Source organism: Ambystoma mexicanum, chromosome 6p (assembly GCF_040938575.1).
Source record: "Ambystoma mexicanum isolate Mex_15411 chromosome 6p, UKY_AmexF1_1, whole genome shotgun sequence".
Taxonomy (NCBI): Eukaryota; Metazoa; Chordata; class Amphibia; order Caudata; family Ambystomatidae; genus Ambystoma; species Ambystoma mexicanum.
Genome location: NC_090935.1, coordinates 483,095,676 through 483,117,742, shown reverse-complemented (window position 1 = coordinate 483,117,742; position 22,067 = coordinate 483,095,676). Strand labels below are relative to the sequence as shown.

Here is a 22,067-nt window from a genome sequence, read left to right as displayed (position 1 = left end):
ACTGTTTGAAGGTCCTAAACCTCTTACGGTACTGGGAAGGAGTCTTCCCCAATCTGGCTATTAATGACAGCTTCACAGTTTTTCCAAGACATCCAATTCCATTACAGCTTGAGATGCATTCTGGGTGAGCCTAGACAAAAGCCAGGGAATTCAATCATTCCCTCTGAGTCCCTGAATCCCATGAGTGTATTCAAAAGTACCCAACCAATCCAATATATCAAGTTTCACATCATACATACTCATTGCTTCTTTGGGCAGGCAAGGCCTCTTGGTACTGGAAGACCTAGAGGACTCTGGGATGGAAGCAGATTCAAGAGGCAATCTTTTCATATCCATTTCATGTTGCATTTCCAACTCCCTAAATCTGATGTCCTGATGTTTGGCTTCTCTTTGAGCTTCAATTCTTTTTTTTTTTTCCAACTCTATTTTCTTCGTCTCAAGAGAAACATATTCTGTGCTCAATGTCGGACCTTGTGGGGTCCCAATGGAAACAGGCTGAGACAACAAGGCAAGTTGTGGCAGAAACAGATCCTCATCCTGAGACTCTTCCACTTCCCCTCACCGTATACTGTCATCCTCATCATTTACCACATTTCTTGGGTTAGTAGGTGTTGTGGGCCTACTACCCAAACTTTGGTAATTCAACAACCTTGTAATCAATTCATTTGTCTTTCCTTTTACACTAAGACCCCTGACTTTAAACATTTCTTTCAGTTGATCTACTGTTAGAATTATCAGGGTTTCCTGACTGAAGTTATCCATAGTTGGCATGTTACAATTGCTATTCTGCTTTCTCCATAGCCTTATGGAGGTTTAGTTGAACATAAGCAAAGCGAAAAATGAGTGGGCACCACAATGTTAATCTCTTTTAAACAAAAATTCAAAATATGGTAGATTGAATCAGAAAGACTGTTTCGAAATTAATTCTGGAGTGTTCAGGAGCTGACTGTGAAGAGTTTGGAGACACCCTGACTCTATGTAGCAAAAGGCTGGGTAACCGTACCTAGCCACACAATCGCTCTCTGTTTGTACCCAACTAGGGATATGGGAGTTCATAGTTTGTAGGACGCAGGTATATCTTTTCTTGTATTCAAGTATATTATAAATGAGCCAAAATTCAATAAAATCAATCTACGCCATAATAACTCATATTAAAAGTATTTATCCATGAAGTTTATCTTCAAATTAGAAATCACTAATTGTGTCTTAGCGAGGAAGCAGTCAACATATCCATCAAGTTAGACTCAATTGCCAATGCATTTCGGAGTTTCCTCCTTCATCAGGGCGAATCTTACATAATACAATTAGATCATTAGTGTAATACAAGCATAAAGTAAACAAAGTATAGAATAGAGGTTATAAAACATACCATATTCATAATTTTGTCAAGTGTCATCAAAGCACGAAGTCCAAATGGAAAAAATAATAATAAATAAAGGTTAGTTGGGTTTTAAATGATTGCGGTTTAAAAACAAAATTTGCTTCTCTAAGAAAATTACCTGTGTGATAGTCGACCGTTTTGAAAACAAGATGGAATTCTGATGTGTGCTATGAAAGCGTATCAAATCAGCAAAGCTGTCTTGTGAAGCTTATGCAGGCTGCCGGTAGCGTAACAACAGTGTGTATTCTATATTGTATTAAATGATAGTTACGTGTTCGAGCTCCAAGGCAGTGTGGAGTTAAATATAATGCTCAAAATACTATGCAATCTGTATGGGACCCACCTCACGGTGGAGACAACTTCTGTATCTTTTCAGCTGCTTGCAGTGCACCTACCGCGAGTACGTGGCTTCCCTGTGTAACCGTTGGCATGACAATGGAACTACTTTGATGCACGTAGCCGCGTCGCGTTACAACAAACGCGGCGTGGACTCCTGTGGTGATATATGAGGAAGTAAACTGCCTAATTGATATATGGAAAGTGTTAATGAATGAAGGATCTTAGCGGGATCCTAAATAGTGCCAGATGTCAAATGGAATGAAAAATAAAAAGAATTCAATTCCGCGTGGAATGAGAAAATAGAAATGGAATAAATATTAACACAAAAATATGCAATGGTAAAAAATAGAAATAAACTTAATGACAATACATGAAACATATTGATAATGATTCCTGTTTTGCTGATCATTATTATCACAGTGCTAATGATGCTCATGCATTAGAATTAGGCACCCGGAGACGCAGCTGGTGTCACAATGGGCGACCCCTCCAGTCCCAGACTTGAGGAAGGTCCGGGAAAAGTCTCATAGGTGCATACTATAGATTACATTTTACATTTTTCATTTTCCAATTAGGCAAAATGAAATTCAACTTAAAGAGTTCACCTGAGGTAACTTGGGGTAATTACCTAACGACATGTTATGGCCTCTTTCGGCCACAAAATAAGCCCTAATGTAATTTCCAGCCTTTTTTTTCACCGCGCTGTCTGCGGTGTGAGATTAGAGTGACAAAACACAGACACAGTGATGTGCTTTACAATGCTTTTATTCTAACTCAAAAGGGGGATTGGAAAAAGGCCGCACAGTCCCTAATTCTATGAGGGATTTCCATGCCTCAGCACTACTAAATAGACCACTTTTTGTTAGGATGTCCAAAGTAAAAATGTCTACAGTCCTGTGTCCAAAAACCTACTCTGACCCTCACAGTTAATGTACCACAAAACTCTCACCTGGGAAAATAAACAATAATTGGCTGTCCTTCTGCAGCCGTTTGATGGCTCTCAAGGCTACTGGTTTTGGCTCGGAGGTTATGTGCCACGGGGACACTCCCCTTCCCTGGTCTTTTCCAACTTGACTGGGTTTTAGATCCGACGATGCCAGGGGACACTCCCCTTCCCTGGTCGTTTTCCACGTAGCAGGGCTTTAGAGCCCACTATGCCAGGGGGACACTGCCCTTTCCTGGTCTTTCCTTATATTGTCCGTTAGTTACTTTGTAGGCTTTCCTGATTCGGCGTCCGCAGACACCCCCTGGCTAATCAGGGGGTGGCTTGATGTCCGCGAACTCCGAATCAGGAAATGAGTCAGCGGACCGGACTTCACAAAAAAATGTTGCCTACTTTTTGGCCATTTTTTTCAAAACTACTGGATGGATTTACACCAAATTTGCAAAAGCACACTTTTGGGACCAGGCTGCCGCTCCTCGCGCACGTTTGATGAAGATCCGGCTAAGAGTTTGGGATGTAGGTGCAAGCAAAACATTTTATCCTTTGAGGATTTCAGAAATGTTGGCACCACCATATAACTTTGCCACCCCCCCGCCCCGGTCCAAACCGCACCAAACTTCCGAGAATCATTCCGAGATGGCCATATACTTTTTTTGCGAAGTTTGGTGACGATTTGTCATACGGCGCCAAAGTTATAAGCCACCAAAAAGTTTTTTTTCTATGAGTTGAGCAACTGAACCATAACTACAGGGCCGCTTGTTAGACAGAAACCTGTGCAGTTCCCTCTGGGACCACTGCAAAAGATTTAAGACTACAGGTGTTTGGCAGTAAACCCACTTGGTAGCAGTCTGTACCACCCAGATTTACCTGGTAGCTGTGGCTGAGCAGTCAGACTTCCCTCAAGAAGAGTTAGGCAGTATACAGAGCATACATAATAGGTACAGAGGCACAGTAGTACAAGCAAACACTGACCAGAGCTAGGTGTAAAAGTATATAATTATTTATTTAAAAGACACACTCATAATTTACACTAGCACAGAAAAGGTAAGTAAGTCAAAACCCAGTCACTATTACTTATATGTACATCCCTATTTATTTGTTGGACAAGTCTAAGTTAACGCCACTTATTTCCAAACAGAGGTGAGCGCTTAACGTTAGATGGCACTCCAACAAGTTAGTTAAAAAGGGAGGGAAAAGGCAAAAGAAGTGAAAACAGCAAGGCAAAACACTTTTCAGAGATTCACAGTGAGTGTAGAAAGGCAGTCTATTGAGGAGCAAGGAAGTTCGGTTGCCAGGCCCACTCTAGGGAAAGCCAGGCGAAAAGATGCCCAATATCACACAATGCCAAAAGTCTTTACAGGTGAGTAGAAAAGGTTTTTCCAAGTTTAGAAAAGTTTAGTTAGGGTGTCCCAGGCTTACCCAGGGTCGAGAGCCGAGGGCTAAATCTACCCCGTACAATCGGTGGCAAGGGAAGCCGGGCGGAACACGGTACCTTTAAAATGGGAAGGATCTTCCAGCAGGGGCAGTTGTTCCTGGTAGTGGGTGAAAGTCGCGGCGTCGTCCAGAGGAGGAGAAGATCTCGTCGTGGAGGAAAGCTGAAGGTCGTTGCACTACCAGGGAAGAAACCCGCCGTGGAGTTTTTCCGGTTAAAAGGATGTTACCCCTCTTTCGCGGTTGAGGTAAAAAGTGGTATCCCGGTTGCCGGGGTGCTTGGCACAGGCAAGGCGGCCACGAGATGCTTCAGGGCGGCGAAAAGAAGGCAGAAACTGGTTGTCCCCACCAGTCAAGGGAAGAAGACTCTCCAGGCGGGAGATCTCCACTGTCGTCTGGAAAAGTGGTGAGACGGTTCCGCAGGGCTCCACCGGTGGTGTCGTCCTGGTCGTCTTGGCAGGTCGGCTCGGCTTCTCCCTCTTCGGCTTCTTAGGTCCTGTGGCGACTTCTGAAGAACCAGTCCCAAAAACCCTGCTTTTATGCAGCAAACCCCCATTCATACAGCCTGGCTCGACTCGGGTTCAGGGTTACTGAAGTGAACCTAGACGCCATTTTGGCAGCGAGTTCTGGCAAAAAATCCCAACCGGTGAATTTATATTAAATAAATAAACCGGCGGTATCTTTAACATTGCACCAAAAAGTGGTGCATTAAAATCAATGGGAAATCCCATTGGGAAATATTCCGGTGGAATATTTCGGTGGTATCCACTGCCACCAGCCAGAAACTCGGCGAGGGGGGACGGGACAGTACCCCCTCGACAACAGACCCAGGTGCAATCTAATTGCCCCTACCAGTACTTCCACAGTATGATGGTTTGTACTGGTTAAGTTCCTAAGTTAAGACTAGTAAAGTCAATGGTGACTTTACAGACTCAGGGAGACAGTAGTCAGTCCCAGGGTGTGGAGTCTATGTTTGGGGGTCTCTAGGACACCCCTGTGTTACTGCACTGAGGGTGCTGTGTAACACACATTTAAAAACCAATGATAGCCTATGGGGAAAAAATACCCCATAGCCCATAAGCACATAGCAAGTCACAGAAACACTCAAGTCATGCCCAAGAGTGAGGGTAAAAGAGTCTCACTCTTGGCCGGAGAAAAAAATAAACCCCAAAAATCCAGCAAAGCTGCTGGGGGACTCACTAGGTTAGGAAATTCAGCCTAAACAGAGCATTCTCCCTAACACCGCTACCGCAGGCCCTGTTAAAATATATATATATATATATATATATATCACAAAAAGGGCCTGGATCGAACACAGCTGCACTGAAAAATGACAGCACATAGACACAGGATGTAAAGTCCAAATATTTAAAAGGGAAAGCTCAGCAGGAACGAGAGAATCCTGATATGAAACAATAAGGCGTCCTGACACTTACCGTTTTGAATTTACTCTGATTCGTGTACGTTTTTGTTAATTCAAGAATTCTTGGCATGAAACAATATGCCCGTTTACACGAATCAGAGTAAATTCAAAACGGTAAGTGTCAGGACGCCTTATTGTTCCATATCTCGTTAGCCCTTAATCCTTCGCAGGGCAGTCCCTCTAGTTACCCCCCCCCCCTCTCCCCAGAACGACAGAAGCCAGCAACAATAACGCGTTTCACACCAAACCTGGTGCTTGTTCACATAAAGAATCAAGGAGTTCCCCACACACAAAAAAGCACAACTATATAGTTTGTCCCATTCGCCAAAACTAGACCCCACATGGTGAAGTCTATTTAGAAGGGATTGTGCGGCGGTCATGTTAAATTGTGAATAACATTGCAAACTCTGATACACAACGTCCCACTACCGCATATACAAGTTTCAAGTAAAATACAAGAATACAAAGTGCAAATGATCAAAAGACAGATTAAAAAGGACATGGGCATTAATAAATAGCCAATCCTGATTTAAAGTGCAAAGTGTGAAGAAATACCACAAATAGCCTGAAACCCAATCTCATGCTAAGTAAAAGAATGGCAACTTGAGACGGTAACTTTTGTAAATGAAACAAAAGGCACCCTAGACCTACGTCTGAAAGTGGATAAATGGCAATCAAAAATAAAGTTGCCAACAGATGTTAAGGTGCCAATAAAAATGTCAATGGTGCGATTGTGGATGCCAATGGAATGCAAGTGCCAAAAAATCATCATCGTTCCACAACAGAATATTTTAACATCCAACCACGTAAACCCTACACAAATAGTGTTGGATTATATAGTCCCTGGCCTCTAGAACATACAAGTAAGGCTGCAGAAAGTATTTTAGTAGACATACTGCACACTGACAAGCAGCCACAGACCGGTAAATAACATGTGAAACCAATAGACCATACACCAGAAATCATGCTATAGAGAACGCTGTAAACCGATTATAGATTACAGATCAATCTGATAGATAAAATGCGCATTGGAAGACAAATTAGCAATGTAGAGCTTGAATATTGCTTGCAATATACAAAATTGCCAGCAGCATAGGACACATGAATCTAGCAGCATCAAATAAAGTGCATAATCATGAAAAAAGCAGCATATACATGGCATGAAACAATATTCAATTAAAAAAATGCTGACCATGTGCAAAATAGCCAGCAGCATAACCCATGAATCTAGCAGCATCAGATAAAGTGCATAATCATGGGGAAAGCCGCATATACATAACATGTAACAACATTCAAGCACACAAGTATAGTCAAAATGTGCAAAGTCGCATACAATAAAAGGCTACTCACAATGTACAAAATCGTCAGCAACATGAAACGCATAAATCTAGCAGCATCAAATAAAGTGCCTGGTGCATAAAAAAACCCAGCATGTACCGGGCCTAAGGAAATATTAAAGCACACGCTAGTAGTAAACATGTGCGATGATAGCATATATTAAAATGCCTAGTGCAAAAAGATGCAAGACAAAGGATGCCTATTATTGATCCACAAGTTACTGAAACAAAGTTTCAAAGCGTGAAATTAATAAAAATAGTGAAAGGCCAAAGCCCTAAAAACACCCAAATGAACAAAATTGAAGAACCCAAAAAAAAGAGAGATGAGCACAACAAATAGAGACACACTGAATTACAAATTCATCAATGTTGATGTCCATAAGGAGTTTTAGTTTCCAAATTCACAATCATTCTAGTGTCCAACGCAGTTTTAAAGTTCTATCTCCTCCTCGGAGCAGGGATTTCTTTTCACCAAAATGCCAAGGGTAGCGGAAGTGACACATGACCCTTGACCTCTGATGACGACATAGGAAGGGATGTCATTTTACCCCACCCCGAAGTGGCATCACAGGAAGTGATGGAACACGTTTTACCCCTTAACAAAACAGGAAGTGGCATCACATAGCATTGTTCCTAAGTACACTATGAAAAATATGGTTGCAATATCACTTTAACGTGATATACCTTTCATACAAGAATGGATCACCATATGTATCGGCAGAAAAAAAACATGCTATAACTGCAGCTTGCGAAAAGCAAAGTACACAGTCCGAAATTGATTCTTATTGTACTCTAAATGCTTTTTTGGAGGATTGTGTCTGCATTGTTGAATTTGAGGTGTTTAAGAACAGTCTAAATCAGTGACTCACTCCCTGAAGTGTACCTGAAATAAACCTTTAATGAGTCTCTCAATCAATTATTGTATAGAATTCAGAAAGATAAAGTATTTGTTATTCCTAATCTTTCTTATTTAGGGTCATCAAAGTGTTACACTTGTGGAAACCCCTGTTTCTCCAGCATGGGGTCTGGCATGGATTCACATGCTCCTGAAATATTCCCCGTCGTCAGGCTGGGAATCCTCGGTACAGAAAAAATCAGTATCAGTTTCGTTTCTGATCTGTCTTTCCTAGTAGTAACCAATCACTGATCTCTGGGTCATACTGCCCACAGCCAATGACTGCCCTCTGCCTAAGCCCCGCCTCCAGCAGACATCCTCAGATTTTTACCGCACGTTCAAGTGTTGGGAGTCTGTAACGCTCACCTGATTCCCGTAGAGGCGCCGGTCTTGACTGGGCGTATACCGTATCTTCAAAGGTGATGTGTAACACACGGCTGGCTCTTTGGGCTGGACCTCTGTGCACTGTATGTCTGACTCGAAGGGTAAGATGTCTGCAGATAGAAAATATGGGATTAAGGAACTGGGTTATTGAATGTCTCTCTCTTCTTCCCTTTCTCTTCTCCTGTAGAACCCCAAAGGTTAACGCTCTCACCTTAGGTAAGTGAACGCCGTGCTCTCCATCTACCTCGGGGCAGGGTGCTGTAACCAGTTTCTTCACTGGATAAGGGGAGCAGGCCTCTTGACTTCAGAGGACTGCTGTCCATCGTTTACTGCACGAACGGTAAGTTTTGAGTAATTCTAATGTCTTTAAAGTCTTTAGTAATGATGTTTCTTGTTTTGCAGGGTTCCGGCGATGGCGGATGACGGGCTGAAGTGAGTTGAAGATGGAGCCCGTGTGATGAATAGAAGCGCCTGGAAGCACGTAAGTAAGCGCTTGTTGCCTGCTTCACGATGCGCTCTAACTGTCTTTTTATTTTGCAGGTACAAGTTCGGAGCGGCTGCAGGGTGCCGGAATACCCACTGGGTTAGATGTGGAAAGGAGTAATGGCACGTGAGTATTAAAGTTCCCCAAAGTCTTTAAACACACCTTGTTTTGTCTTTCAGATGCGGGATGCAGCGCTGAAGGCCTCCGGAGCGTGCAAAGAGTTGGTAAGCTTTTGTCTTTCAGATGCCGGAATGCAGTGTGAAGACCTCCGGAGCGCACGAAGAGTAGGTAAGCCTTTGTCTTTCAGATGCCGGATTGCAGCGCGAGGCATTGGTGACAGCCGATGGACCAGGTAAGTGAAGAGCTGTCACTGAAGACCGTAATGCTAACCTGTTCTTTCTTGTCTTTATAGGTGTTGCTGAAGACTGGATTCAGGATGGTAAGCCTTTTTCCTTAGGCCCAGGATCAGATGCAGAAGACACGATGAGCGTTCTGCTGCAGAGGATGCAGAATAACGCAAAGCAAGATTCATCTATCGGGTGTGGTTTAAATAGCCTCCTGTAGTGCTTAGATGTCTCCTTCCACAGCCACGCCTAGGTAAGAAAAGAGTTCCTGCTTTCCAGAAGAGTTCCAGTGTTCTGAATCTAGGGAGTGGCTCCTGCCCCACCCAACAGGAAAAGTAGTTCCAAACAGAAGAGGATCAGAGGCTCAACTGGCAGGCAATTAAGCAGCATGGTCTGCTGCAGGTAAGTCCACCCAAGCATTATGAGCCCGGCGCTTCCAGCGCTGGGACTGGGCATATTTATGAGCCTGGTGCCACTGGCGCCAGGACTGGGTCCAAAAGGTCCCAATTGGGACTGGTTGGCACTCGGAACCTGGGTTATGGATCTGCTTCCAAGGGAGTTGGGAAAACCCTGCCCTTTGGAAGCAGAGATCATGACAGAGTCCTCGTGCTATAGCTCTCGAGCTTTTGCTGCGTTTTCGTGCTTTTTCAAGGAGAATTTCTCATTGTTCGGTTAAATTGAGCCTCAAGCTCCACCATCTTTACATCAGATCAACGGGGACCCGTTTCTGAAGTTTCTACGCCCCTCAAGGGTAAAGATTTCGTCAAATGACGCTTTTGGAGGATTCCAGTAGTTTCTGAGGCCCTCCATGGCCCAGGAGAAAGGGAGCTTTGACGCCCAGGAAGCTGTTCAGGGCCTGCCCTGGATGCCAGCTGCAGAACGTGTTCAAGGAAGATGAGCATTCCTTAGGCCTCTACTGTCTTCACAAGGACTAAACGCACGTGGAGGAGGACTGTACGTTTTGCGGGAACATGTCAGAGCGGACCATGAGGGACCGCCATCTTCGTCTCGCTAACTGGCTGGAGGGAAAGAGCCCGTCAGGTGAGAAGAAAAAGAAATCTGTGCGGTCTTGTAAGTCCTGTGAGGGGGCCCCGGCGACGGGGGCCCAACAGAAGGATAAGCACCGCGAGTCCACGGGCACCGGGAACACCGAACGGTCGGGCTCCTCGGCTGCCAGGCAGGGCGCATCCTCCCCGGCACCATCGACCACAAGCCAACGCTTTGGCTCGGGTAAGAGGAAATCCGAGAACCCGGCCAAGCTTCTGGAGAGGCCCCGGTCGATCTCGAAAATTTCGGCTGATGGGGAGCGAGGCAGGTGAAGGCCAGGTGAAGGCCACAAGCACGCAGTCGGTGACTAAGGCCTTGATTCACCCAGCCAAGGCCTCTATCGAGAAGGTTGCGGCAAACCTGGCGCAGCCTGCAGAGGTTACACCTGTGGTAGCGGCCTCGGGGCCCAGAGTCTCCCTGCCACCTCGGAGGGAGGCATCTTTCAAGCCCATTGAAAGACCCCCACGAAGCCCCCGGCGGGGAAAGAAGGGGGGGCCAGTGGCCGTCGTGGATTCAGACATAGCCTCCCAGGAGGAACTTGTCGAATTCCCTGAGAGCCACGACGCGGGCATGGAGGAGGACCAGCCCGTCGAGAGGAATCCCGACGAGGGGGACGACGAAAGCAACGGCGGCGCCGACGGGACCCCAGACCAACCATCACACGTCGCAGCCAGTGCCGCAGGACAACTCGGTGGCCATATTGATGGCAATTCAATCCTTATGCTCTGAAATAAGGACTAGATTGCCTTTAACCCCAACGGAGGAGCCGGAGCCAGGCCCGACGGAGGAGCCAGGGGCAAGCCCGTCGGGAAGTCCACCACCCAAGAGGAGAACACATCCTCTTGCACCCTTCCAGCCCTCGAGGCCTGCTCGACCCTCCTCCCCGTCCACGGTCCGCGAGGATGACACGGGCACGGACACGGCCACGACGGGCACGGATGACGAGGGCGGCGACGACGGGGTGGACCTCCCGTCGTCCCCCAAGCCCTCCTCCCCGGGCTTCCTTGCCCGATGAGATTGGATCCTTCCATGCGATGATCTCCAGGGCATCCGAGCTTTTTCAGCTCTGCCCTGAAGAAAAGGAGGGGTTTCTCTATCAATGTCGAGAGACCAAGAGGAAGACTGTCCTCGCGGTACCTCTACTGGATGACCTCTGGGGCGAGGGGCTCTCCCTCCTCAAGAACCCGTCCACGACGCCGGCGAAAAGGGACCGATACAAAAAGAAGTACCTGGTCCCCGACGCGGCCCCTCTATGCCTTAGAGCACAGCCGACCCTGGATTCAGTCGTCTCGGCGGTGGCCAGGAAGAAGGGGGGGGCATCGGCATCGACATCGACTTCACTGCCGGACGGCGAGAGAAAGAAGCTTGACGCGATGGGACGAGTCATCACGTCGGCGGCGACGACACTCTTAAGGCGGCCAACGCCCTGGCTATCATTGCCCGTTACGACAGGGAACTTTGGTATGAAATCGCTCCCTTGTTGGACTTCCTGCCGGACGACAAGAGGGCAGAAGCCCTGGAAATCTTGCAAGAAGGCGAGGAGGCGTTGGACCACGCCGTAACGGTGGCGATGGACATCGCTGACACCGGTTTCCGCCAGTTGGGCAACAGTGTTTTGCCTCAGACGACGCGGATGGCTTAAGGTGACGGATTTCCACCAGGACGTTCAAGCCAAAGTGTTGGACATGCCCTTCGACGGGAACAACCTGTTTGGGAAGACAGTCGATGAGTCCCTATAAGCCATCAAAACGGACACAGCCCGGGCCCTGGGAGTTCTCCAGCAACGACGGCCGTCCTTTCGGAACGCCGGAGGCAAGCAAGGGGCCTCCAAAGGTTCCGGCTGCGTCTCCTCTACCTACCGTCAAGCGGCCCATTCCTCGTCGCAGGAGGCCTATAGAGGACGGGGCAAGTCTGGTGGTTCTCGCCAGGGAGGACAAGGCGGCCTCGAAACAGGACTGAACCGACCGTGGCGTCGGGCCCCCACCGAAGCACCACGGTGGGAGGCCAGCTGGCGAAGTTCATCAGCATGTGGGAGTCCATCTCCACCGACCGTTGGGTGCTGGAAACCCTGGCCCAGGGGCACGCCCTCGAGTTCTAAAGAAGTGCCCTCCCGTGCCACCCGTGGCCAGGAAGGAAAACTGCGTACCCCAGCTGCTGCGGGAGGTAAGGGCGATGCTCAAGAAAGGTGCCATCGAGCTCGTCCCAAATAGACTTTGGGGCTCCGGGGTCTTCTCAAGATACTTTCTCGTAAAGAAGAAGACAGGAGATTGGCGTCCCATCCTGGACCTGCGGCGACTGAACAAGTACATCAAGGCTCAGAAGTTCCGGATGGTCACCCTCCAGCACGTGCTGGGACAACACTACCACAATGTTCTACATCAGAAAGCAGGGTGGAACCAGATCCCCAGCCCTGTCCAAGGAAGCCCAGGATCTTTGGCACTGGGCCGTCGACAGGGGATGTTTCTGGTACCTTTTCATCTGGCAGAGATAAAGAACACCATCGCCGACTCACTCAGCAGGGAGCTGCGCTCGTGCCACGAGTGGGAGCTACGCCAGGATGAAGTGGATCGACTCTTCAGGCTGTGGGGCAGACCCCAGGTCGATCTCTTCGCGATGGCGACGAACTCCAAGTGCCAGAGGTTCGCCAGCAGGTTCCCCCAGCAGATCCGACGGCTAATGCGGAACAATCACGCATGCCAAGAACCAGCAGCATGGAAAACTAACTGCGAGCATCACTAAAAAAAGCTTGATACTAGAACCCACGCACCAGAATCTAATTAGCAGCTGGCATTCCATGGGAAACGGCTATAGAGACTAACAGGAAAACCTGATCAAGAAGGGACCTCTCCCTCATGCCGTGTCAGGGAATCAGCGCCCTACTTTAAAGCAGCGCTCCTTACACCTCAGACTACTGTATAAGTTTGTAGTATGGTTATAACTAAGTATAACAAGAAGGAAACCCTCGAGGGCTGCAACTCCTGGCCAAACCAAGTTTCTCTATAAGGAACCAACATTATACAACTGTGTTTAATGTTATACTGTTCATCTTTCTGAAGCAATACCCCTGAAGAATTTCCCTGCACAAGATCCACAGATTTAGGGAAAGAAACATGTCGGGATGAAGATATCGTGTGATTAAGACACGGCCATAATAGAGCATTAACAGCTTGTATTTATTAAAAATGTATTGAACAATCCGAACTTACCTAAGGATGAAGTACTAGGCAGCTAAATGTTACACGTATATAGCTTTACCAGTAGCGTTGTTTGCTTTTTTCAGAATTGTTTGTAGGTTCTTAATGTGATTTTATGTAAATGTACTTTTTTACCCATTGTCTATGTGTTGATGAACTGTGATAGTGTTAACATTCAGGTGGAGGACGTTTGTGGTGGACCCAGTGTTACCAGCTTATTGCTGAATTTATGACTCGTTTTTTTCTCCTCTTTTTTCCTTTTTCTAATTTGTGTCATACTTGATGTGGTGTTTCACATAGGTAATGTATGTTACACAATATTTTTCTATTAAATTTTTAAAAAAAAGGTGTACATTGCAACCCCATTCAGGTTGTATTTTTTTTAAAAAATAAACTGAAATATGGTACAAATAAAATAAATATATATATATATATTCTCAATTTATAATGGTCCAGAATTGTCTTTTGGTTTGAACTGTGGAGTTGCACACCCTCTAGGGGCTATTGTGAGCATTTTTCTCACTAGAAAAGGAGACAAAGTGAGGAGCAGGATCCTTTTAGTAAATATTTTTCTAGTTTGTTAGGGGCACGGTCCTGACCTCATTCTAAAAAAAAAAACAGTCCTCATCCAGTTTTTAGGTCCCCAACCGAGGAGCATGGGCGATGCTTTCTAGTTCCCCTGGGACAACCTGTTCCTCTATGCTTTCCCACCGTTGCCACTGCTACTCCGGCTCGTCAACCAGCTCAAGAGGTCCTGGTGCAGGATAATTCTCGTTGCACTGGCGTGGCCGAGACAGATCTGGTTCCCGGACCTTCTGGACTTGCCGGCGTCCCCACCAGTCAAGCTTCCCATAGATGCGGATCTTCTCTCCAGAGAAGGAGGCCCCATTCTTCATCACGACCCGAAGTCGCTGAACTTGCAGGCCTGGCTCCTGCAGCACTAGAGTCCGGAGGATGCGATATACCGGCCGACTGCAGAGAGGTTCTTGCAAAGGCCAGGGCGTCCTCAACTCTCAAGTGTTACGGACATAAATGGAAGAGGTTCTCTGTCTGGTGCCGGGCACAGAAGATTAACCCTCTATGGATTACGGCCCCTCAAGTACTGCCGTACCTACTGTTGTTGGCCAAGGCTGGACTAGCTCACGCCTCCATCAAGATACATCTGGCTGCCATCTCCAGATACACCAGGACAACAGGACGGGTGTCCTTGTGGTCTCATCGCCTGGTGAAGGAATTTATGAAGGGACTATTCCGCTCGTTCCCGCCAGTGAAGGCCCCAGCCCCGGCGTGGGAGCTCAACGTGGTACTAACTAGGCTCATGGGGGCCTCTTTCGAGCCTATGCATACGGCACCGTTGAAGTTCATATCGTCGAAAACAGCTTTTCTTGTGGCCATCACCTCCGCACGGCGTGTGGGAGAGATTCAGGCCCCATCTTGCAAGCCTCCATACTTGACTTTTCACGACATGAGGGTGGTGCTCAGGACGCATCCCTCCTTCATGCCCAAGGTGCTGTCGGACTTCCACCTCAACAAGCCCCTTGGTGTTACCAGTTTTCTTCCCGTCGCCTTTGTCGCCGGCCGAGAGGACTTTGCACTCGCTGGATGTAGCTAGAGCGCTGAAGTTCTACGTGGACCGCACAAAGAGTTTTCGGAAGACGTCACAGCTTTTTGTGAACTTTGGACCTGTGAATCAAGGGAAGGCTCTCTCGAAGGCTTCCATTTCCAGATGGCTCTCCGGCTGTATCATGCACTGTCACCGGTTGGTAAACTGACCTCTGCCCAGCCGTCCGAGAGCCCATTCGACCAGAGCGATCGCTGCTACCACAGCGTTCTTGTCTGGGGTGCCCCTGCTGGACATCTGCAGGGCTGCCACGTGGAGGTCGACGCACACCTTCACAAAATTCTACTGCGCCGATCGGGATTCCAGGGAGGAGTCCAGGGTCGGCCAAGCAGTGCTGCGCAACCTGTTCGCCTGAAGGTCCTGGTGAGGAGGAAGAGTTGCTTAATGTTGAGTTTATGTATTGCTTAATGTTGAGCCTTTTGCCACCTCCCGTGGTTGTGCATGTGTGTACTGCTATGTATTCTTATACTCATGAGCATGTGAATCCATGCCAGACCCCATGCTGGCGAAGGAACAAGTTACTTACCTGTAACTGTTGTTCTCCAGCATGGGTCTGGCATGGATTCACATGCGAACCCTCCCGCCTACCCCTCTGCGGCTCTTCACTTGGTCATACTGACACTTTACGTGCTACCAAATCTGAGGATGGCTGCCGCAGGCGGGGCTTAGGGAGAGGGCAGTCATTGGCTGTGGGCAGTATGACCCAGTGATCAGTGATTGGTTACTACTAGGAAAGACAGATCAGAAACAAAACTGATACTGATTTATTCTGTACCGAGGATTCCCAGCCTGACGACGGGGAATATATTCATGATCATGTGAATCCATGCCAGACCCATGCTGGAGAACAACAGTTATAGGTAAGTAACTTGTTCCTTTTTTTTTTTAAAGCCTGAACAAGAAAGCCAGTCACTCTAGAAACAAAGAGCCACATGGCATTGGCCAGAGCCCAGGAGCGTCAATTTGTAAAAAAAAAAAAATATATATAAAAAAATAAACATTTTTTTACATTTCCTTTTTCAGGGTTAGCAAGGGAGACAACAGGGGTAGTAAGGGAGACATCAGGGGTCGCAAGTGGTGACCCCGAAATGACATCCCTGCCTCTCATGACATGAATGAAAATGTTTAGCAACAGGATATGCATAATCTGCATGTTTTATAGCCTGTTCGTGATTCTAATTTTCAATTTGCACCTTGTGTTATCCACATACCAATTCCCGCATGGGCAACTGAGCACGTGCACCACATACTCGTACGTCCCGTCCCTTCCCCTTTTCTCCATCCTTTTGGGCATCCCCCAACATGGGGTCGGTACCGAACCTTTGGCAGTGAAAAAAATAGCTTCCCCTTTAAATTTAGTATAACGCATGGGCACACCTTGCTCTCCGACACATCACCTCAGTCCCTTTTTCTGCATGGACGGTGTCTGACCTGGTAGCCAGCACTGAGACGACTTTAGCTTTCTGCTTGCTCCCCGTTTGTTTTTCAATTCTTATTTCACTTCCCTTCGGTGCCTCGCCTCCCCCCGGCGCAAGGTGGTGTCTTGAGTGTTTGGGGCCCAACCACCGCTGGGATTCATGTTCACACTGCAGCGCTCTCGGTCAGAGAGCATTGAAGAATAGTTTGTCATGGTGGAGGGAGATCTCCACACTACTCCTCCGCCCCACCTTAAGGGCTTTGTCTCCAGGACCTCTCGTCAATACAAGGTAGGCCCTTTGTTCAGCACGGCTCTACAGCGCGTTCACTCCTTACCTGGGGTTCCTACGATTGGGGTTCCTCGGATTCAGGTTCCGGCAGGCCCGAGACCTCTAAGGCTACCGGCTCCCAAGCCGAGGGGCCGGGTTCTCCTTCCGGGTGGTCCGGGGGCATGCCTGAGGCGTTCCAGGCTACCGGCTCCCAAGCCGAGGGGCACATGGGCCTTACCAGGCTGTCCTCTGGAGGACAATCAGGCTTGTCCTCTTCTACCCCAGGGGGGTAAGGGATTGTCGAGTGCCACCCCCAAGAGTCTGTCCTTGGCTAGATCCTGCATGGCTACCAGCCCAGGTGCCTAAGGCTCCCAGCCTACCCGATCTCGCTCCGAGGTCATTAATCAGGGCGTTACGACTACCGGCGTCCGGCTGAGGGCTCAGCGCCTACCACAGTGTTCTCTGGGTTTGACGCCTCTGCTTCGGGTGCAAGACTCAAGTTGTATCCTCTCATGTCTGAGGCATCGCTTGGCTCAGGGCCTCCGCGCCCTCCCATCCAGGGCATGGCGGAAGGCTTCAAAATGGCAAAGCAGCACTTGAAGGAGCCTGCCAGGTAGCCAGCCATCTTGGATCCAGCTCAGAGCCCGCCAGTACTTTCGCCCCATTGAATGGGCTTTGCAGGATGATCCCAGCCCCCGTCCCCCTGGAAGCAGCAGCAGATCCTACAGTGCAGGGCTTTGGCTCCCTCAGGGGGTACATCTTCCCATCACAGCCACACACTAATTAACATACAGGGATACCAGATAAGAAAGAGAGGGGAGCAAACTTGGTTTATACGAAACAAGTACACTGTAACAGCTCCCAATCTCATGCGTTCTAAGGTGCCAGTCTCTAGAGGTTCGGGACTAAGAGTTAGTCTGTAAGTTGCTCCATGATTTTTAAGGTTTACCCTTGCTGTCGGAGTATTCAATCTAACTGACAAGGTTAACCAACATCAATATATAGAAACAAATTCTCATTTATTAGATACACAAAGATTTAAAATACATTTTCAATTAAAACCATATTAAAGTGACTTGTTCTAGATAAAGTGACTAGTACATACCACTTTATCTGTGACTTGGTGTACAAATGCGATAAAATACAAAAAAGTCTGCTACACAAAATACTGGTAACATACTGCATATTGTCTGGCACAAATTCAGTGTTGCAGACCACTGTTAACAATAGAATCAATCATGCGTGTTTGTGGTTTACTTCATAGATGCACATGCAGGCTTAATTCCAATAAGCCTATTAGTTAATCTTTTAGTGTGATTCACAAAACAATACCAATATCTGGTATTACTCAAAACAACCCAACCTGTTTTGTTTCTCTACTCTGGTGTACAGGTTATTGTGGGAACTTCTTCAGGGGCAGACAACAGTGTTGATAGCCTAACTGGTCTATCCTGTGGTTACTGTGTGTGGCACTGGTGAGACTCAAGAGCCTTTACAGTCTCTAATTTGTCATAGATAGCACTATGGAGCAGTTTACAATACAGACACCAAGGTACTATTGAGTTGATTCCTTAATGTCATCTTTGTCATTCGAGGATGTCCCCGACTTCCAATGTGGATAATACACTGATTATTGCTGCAGGCTCTCAGTTTAACTGCAGCTCAACTTGATGTCCCCAGGCGGATCTCACAAGTCAATCGAATGTTGGTCTTCTCATAGGTATAGATGTGGTGCGGCGCACTTAAATATTGCTGCACTTGGTTGGCAAAATGTACCCTGCTCGATACAAGCAGTGATGATCCAGCGTTCTCAGTAGCGTGGCAGACAACAGTATTATGGCTCGCTCTACTAGACAGCTACACACCAGGCGCCTCAGAGCTTTGACCAGGAATGGAGGCCCAGCGTCAGAGAATCAGGGCCCCTAGGGTACCGGTGGCTTCTGAGCACCGCTACTTTGAGCTCTTCCTCATGAGTTGCCCTCAGATGAAGGGGCTCCTGAAGGACATTGTGAAGGTCACCCCGCAGGTGGCGCCACCCCAGCCCCCTCCTCTGGGTACTCCACCTGTTCCTCCTGCGCTCCTGGTGCCGGTCCTTCCACCGGTTAAGGCCCTACCGATTGTTCTGATACCTCCACCTCCTTCTGTACCACCAACGGTCCCCTGCCCCCTCAACAGTCGTTGACCTGTCGGCGGCTCCGGACCTGAGGGGGACCCCTGTGGCACCTGTACCCCAGGACCCAGATTCCCCTCGGCCTGTGAAAAAGTGGGATGGTGGGGCGACAATGACGACGCCCAGGATGACAAGCCCTCGGCTTCCGTTAGGCTTTTCATGACCGCCTTCAAGGCCTGGTGGAGTACTTGGGGGTCCCTCTTCCCGAGGAAGCTCCCCACAATCTGGTCTGGCATCCCCCTCTCGAAGGATGTCCTGCAGGTGGCACAAAAGGTCTTTGAGAAACCCAGGCCCAGTGCCCAAATGAGCAAATCGGACAGTAGGTTTAGGCTGACGGACGCGGAGCCAATCCTTCTTGGCTCCCACCCGCAGCCCCATTTCTCTGTGGTGGCTGTGGCATCGTTGTATTCTAAACCATTGTCTTCGTCGTCTTCCTCCACGGGAGCCACCTCTCAGTTGCCTCTCCAAGGAGGACAAAGTGTTTCAGTCCTTGGGAAAGTGCTGTTACTTTATCTCGGGACTGCATCTGCGGCAAGCCAACGAAGGCGCTTTCTTGGCTGCAGCTAACCAGAAGCTGGGGCGGGAGCTCACAGAATTTCTGCCCGTCCCTCCATCGGATAAGCAGTCCTCCTTCAAGGCCGGCCTGGCAGATGCCCAGGCCATCAGGCAGGACCTCATGGAGTCTTCTGTCTCCCACATCAACACAGTGAGCAGAGGGCTGTGCCTTGGGGTAAAGATGATGAGGACGGCGTGGATGCATGCCACTAAGTTTTGTTCTGACGTACAGGAGCGGATTTTGCATCTGCCCTTTCAGGGCATGGACCTTTTTCATTTGTCGACCGATGATGAGCTGACGAAGAAGAAAATCTCCACTCAAACCGCCAAGTCCTTGGCCATCCTGACAAAACCGGGACAGAAATCCTTCCCTTAGTCCCAAGGCAAGACTGAGTTCAAGCCCCACGCCTTCTCCGGATTCAAGCAGTTCTGGGACCACAGTGCACAGAAGCCTGACAAGGTTGCCCAGTGGCATCAGGAGGAAGCAGCAGAGGATGTTGCGCAGGTTTTTCTGCTCCTCCCCCTCTTCCCCACCTCTGACGCCAAGAAGCAGTTACGTCAAGGTCGGGGAACACAGCCTCGCCTCTGTGAGGCCGTTTGGCTCTGTTCCAGGACACCTGCAAGCACCTTTTCAGTAGCCTGTGGCTCCTGTACGTAGTCTCCACAGGCTTCAGTCTTCCTCTTCCTTTGCCTCTACCATCCTCTTCGTCGGATCAGGTCCCCAGCTCTTTTATGGGAGGTCCTTTCTCTCTTGGATATGCAGGCGATAGAACTGGTTCCTCTTGTTGACAGGGGCTTCGGTTACTATTCCAGGAGATCTGCGGTACCCAAGAACAACCACGTTGGCCTGATGGTAGTCCTGGACCTGTCATTTCTAAATCTGTCTTTACCGCTGGAACGCTTCAAGATTGTTACTCCTGTGCACAAAGCAGAGTCTTTGTGTGCAGGGTACTGTATGTGCTCCCTGAACCTCAAGGATGCATACCTGCATGTGCCCATCTATCAACCGCATCAGACGTTTCTACAGCTCACGACTATGTTAGTACCACTTTCAGTACAGGGTGCTGCCCTTTGGCCTGAACTCCGCTCCTTGTGTCTTCACAAAGTTGATTAACACAGTGGCTGGCCTCCTCTGCTTGGAGTGCCTTTATCTATACCCTTATTTGGACAACTGGCTGGTGATGGCAGGGTCACCCAAAGGTGTGGTTCACTTCTGCTGGAGATTGGCGGATATCCTTCATCCGCTGGAGTTTACCCTCAACCAGAGGAAATCAGTTATGCCCGTGTTAGGAACTGGTCTTCCTAGGGGTGCGTTGAAACACTACTGTTGATTGGGTGTTCCCCATGCCCGACAGGCTTATGTCCCTCCGCAAGGTGGTGGGACACTTTCTGGCCATCTCGGCATGGTGGTTCCAGCACATTTTGGGCTTGATGGCCTCATGATATATAATAATATATCAATAATAATAATAACAACACTAATAATGTGTATTTGTAAGCCTAATGGTACTCATTTTATCGACTTCAGAAAGGATAAAAAAGGCTGAGTGTACCTGCCGGGATTCAAACCTGTGACCATGAGGTCAAACGCAGGCCCCTGTTGTGGATGCATTAGTACACTGAGCCACAGACCCGTTCTCTGTACGCCTCCATCTCCACTTGGCGGCCAATTGGGATCAGGAGACAGGGTCTCAGTCAGACAGCCAATGCCCCCGCTCCTTCTGCCCGATCTACCCTAATGGCTGAAGGGTAACAATGTTTTAGTGGAAGCCCCTTTCACCCAAACTGAGCCTACCCTAGTGGTGATGATGGAATCCTCTTTCAGACTGGGGGGCTATTCTGGAGGGCTATGCGATTCATGGAGCATGGTCCAGAACAGAAGCCCTCCTACATATCAATTTGCTTGAGCTCAGCGCAGTGGGCCTGGCCCTCAAGGCATTTTTGCCCCTCATCGGGGACAAGTCGGTTCTGGTCAGGATGGACAATTCTGCTACAGTGTTTTACCTGAACAAGCAGGGTGGCACCTGTTTCCACCCCCTTCCTCTTCATGTAAGCGGTTTCGATCTGTGAATGGGCCCTGACAGAGGCGATTTGGATTTTGGCAGTCCACCTGCCAGGGGAGAGCAATGTAGAAGCAGATCAGCTGAGTCGCTTGGGGTTCAACACCTCCGAGTGGGAGTTGCAGAATAACTCCTTGTTACTCCTGTTCCAGCATTGGGGTCTTGCGGACCTGGACTTGTTTGCATCCCCCTCCTGAATGCAAGTCCCTCCAGTTTACCTCATGGGCAGGTCGGGGTGACTGGCAGACTACTTCCAGATGTTGGCACAGCCGCATGTGTTACGCGTTTCTGCCCACCCCTCTGCTTCAGCGTACCCTCTGCAAGTTCCAGGCTTCCGTGGGCTGAAGCCTCATCCTGGTTGCCCCCATTGGCCTTCGAGGCCTTGACTTTCGGATTGTCTCGGGAGGATAGCTCAGGGGCAACGTGCTCGACTTGGACTCAAGATGACACGGATCAACACAAGTTCGATCTCCGGATTGCGCTTAGAAACCAAAAGGTATTAAGCGCGTTATAAATAATCATATATATCATATCTGCTGCAGTTGTGCTTCCAAGGTCCCTCTTTCGGTCCCCTGCCGGGGGTTTCCTGGCACAGCAGGGCGAGGCTGGCACTGGTAGCCTGGTGCCTGATCAGCTGAGGCTTCAGCATGCTCAATTTTCAGATGACAACTGGGACATCATTCAGCAGGTCAGCACGCACTTGACTCAGTCCCAGTATAAGAGCAAATGGACTAGGTTCTGCCATTGGGCTTGTGACAAGGGTCTGGACCCTGT

At 48.5% G+C, this 22,067-nt stretch overlaps 1 protein-coding gene across 3 annotated transcripts in view; it reads left to right on the top strand.

Moving 5' to 3' along the window:
• SLC38A9 (solute carrier family 38 member 9) overlaps positions 1 to 22,067 on the top strand; it is a 1,177,634-nt gene that overhangs the window by 791,900 nt on the left and 363,667 nt on the right. The window lies entirely within an intron of this gene.